This window comes from Centruroides sculpturatus, unplaced genomic scaffold, assembly GCF_000671375.1.
Source record: "Centruroides sculpturatus isolate CEXI.00-Female unplaced genomic scaffold, Cexi_2.0 scaffold422, whole genome shotgun sequence".
Classification (NCBI taxonomy): domain Eukaryota; kingdom Metazoa; phylum Arthropoda; class Arachnida; order Scorpiones; family Buthidae; genus Centruroides; species Centruroides sculpturatus.
In genome coordinates, this window is record NW_019384777.1 from 540,619 (window position 1) to 543,500 (window position 2,882).

Here is a 2,882-nt window from a genome sequence, read left to right on the forward strand (position 1 = left end):
TATTACAAATGTAAACATGTTGCTGTTGAAAAATATTTTTCAATTATAATTTATATCGATTTATTTTCTTGGAGAGTCTGCTATTAAAATGAATATTCATTAATGTTTAAATTTTATAAATAAGCAAATAGACTTTAAATGGGGTATTATTTTTCTGCAATGAATATTTATAGTTCGTTTAGATCCTATTCAATAAATAATCAACAATAATAGGTTAATTTAACATTTTATATCGAGATCTGATTAAATGAAAACTTAATAAAATTCCTATATAATTTTTTATAAGAGGGTACTGATTAATTTAAAAATAAAACATAAATATATGTATTTAAATTAATATTGATGTAGAATTGTTACATGGTAAAGAAATTAATAACAAAAAATGAGTATAAGTAAAATGAAGAATGGTATGTTTGATGAATGTCATGCAAAGAAGAGAATAAATTATTCCAGAATGAATAGGGATAATTCTATAAAAGAAGTTATGAAAAAAGTAAAATAATAATGCTAGATATGTTTGAAAAATATCAGAGACAGTTCTAGTAAAGATGGTAGACAAAATATAGATAGGGTGGCCAAAGAGAAAGCGAGTGATACTATCAAGCGTGACCTAGAATGTGGAATGAAATGGCTAGGATAAAAAGAAGTGATTGTAAAGATATAGTTGCTTACCTCAAATAAATGGAAAAAGATGCATAGAAAAAGATAACATATCTGAAAAATTTACTGTCATTTTTCATTATTACAATAATTGATATAAAGGAGAACGAACCATTATTTGAGGTTCAAGTGGTATTATATGATGATTGAGTGTTTTTATGAAATTAATTAGTATATAAATAGTGGGATCTGAGATTTATGTGTTTATTACACATAAAACCTTACTATTCTTAAAAGTTTGCATGTTTCTGAAAATATTTCAATTTAGAGGCCATGATTAATTAAATATGTCACCTCTGAGCAAAGATTTATATACTAAAGTGCAAAATACCCTTTGTTAGAGAATGAGATATGTCAGATTTTTTAAAAGTTAGATGATTGAAAATACAAATTAACATTAACTAACTATTAGCTTTGCTTGAAGCCATTCAAATGAAAAAAATATATTAGGTTTTGAAAATCTTATCTAATTTGAAATGTTTGAAAAGAGTCAAAAACTTAATTAGACTTTTTGCTTATATTGATCTGTTTTCCAAGGGACGAAGTTTAATCCTTTTAAAGTTAGTTTACGCTAAAGAAAATTATGGATAATTTAATAATAAATGAGATCCAATTCGTTGGTGATAACCATTAACTATGTACATCAACAAACAATTGGGCTGTCATTTATTGTGAAATTATTCATTTGTAACTGTGATTAACTAATACAAGGAATTGTTAAATTTATTTACTCCGTAATAAACCAGCCATAACTTAAATATAACATTTTGTAATTACTGTAATTTAATTGAATTTTAATAATTAAGTTTAATTTAATGGCGTTTTATAGAGTAAAAACTTGGCAATTGATTGTAGTTACAGTCTAATTGATTACCAATATAGATTTTATAATCGATACATTACACTATATCCAATAATATTAAAAATTTTCTAAACACAGTAGGCCTATATCTGTGCCTAATTTTTAAGATAATTCTACTTACGAAAATATAATTTAAAGTTTATAAGTTTTATTCTGTAAAGACAATACAATTTATTAAATGATTTAAAATAAATCTTCTTGTTTATTTGTTTCTAAAAAGTAAAAAATAAGTAAAGAATATATTGCAAAGATAATAATAGCATTCCTAAATCCTGCTTATCTAAACAATAATATCCAAAATCTCAGGATATAAGGTATAAAGGATAGGCCTATGCCGAGAAAATTTCAAAACTACAAAATCCTTCTGGATTTTCTGTCTTTAAACACAAAGATATTTCTGTAAATCCATCAGAAATAACTTACGAATATTCTTTTGAACCGTTATCTTCAAGGTAAAGATGCTTTAAACTACATTAAAAACATGAATTCTACATACTAATAATCGAAAATTTGTATACATTAAAAAGTAAAAAAGATATAATTTTGAGAAAATTTAAAGCAAGAAAATTACTAATTTTAAATACAATTAAGTTTTTTATAATCCTCTATTAAATTTTTACAGAAACGTCTACAAAATTTAACTCTCCTACTGTATAGGTCCTACAGCTGACTTGTAATTATCTTAAACGATTTTAATTCATTTTAGTAAATAAATGCAATGATTATTTTTATTCCAGAAAAAAGCGCAATGATAATCTATTCTCAACTTCTTTATGTTTATTTAATATATGTTTGTTTTTCCTTAAAAAGTAGTACTTAAAACATAATCATTATGGTAAAACTAAGTCCTACTTTATGCTTATAAATCAATTTCAATCATAAATCATATTCTGAGAAATGACTATAAAAGATTTTTCATATCATAAATGTTGTTAGTATCATAAATTATTTTCGAAACCAAGATATTTCGAATAAATTATTATCGATTGATTAGAAAAACAAATTCTTTATTTTGAAGTTTTGATGGTGAAATTCTAAAGTTTTGTGGACAACTCTAAAAACTTCATTTAAAATTTTTTAAAATGAAGTTTTTAGAGTTGTAAATATATTTAAACAAAGAAAAGATTTAATTTTCAAAAATTCTTTATAAGATAGTAAACTGCTTAATATATTTACTATTAATTGTTTAATTGTATTCAATACTGTTACTGATTTAGTACTGTTGCTGATCTTATATAAATATAGATAAGTAGAAACATATAAAAATAATAATATTTAGAATTAAATTTTAAAAAATAAAAATAAAATATTTTTAAAAAATGTTTTAAAAAATTATAGGAATTTATTAATATATTAAATT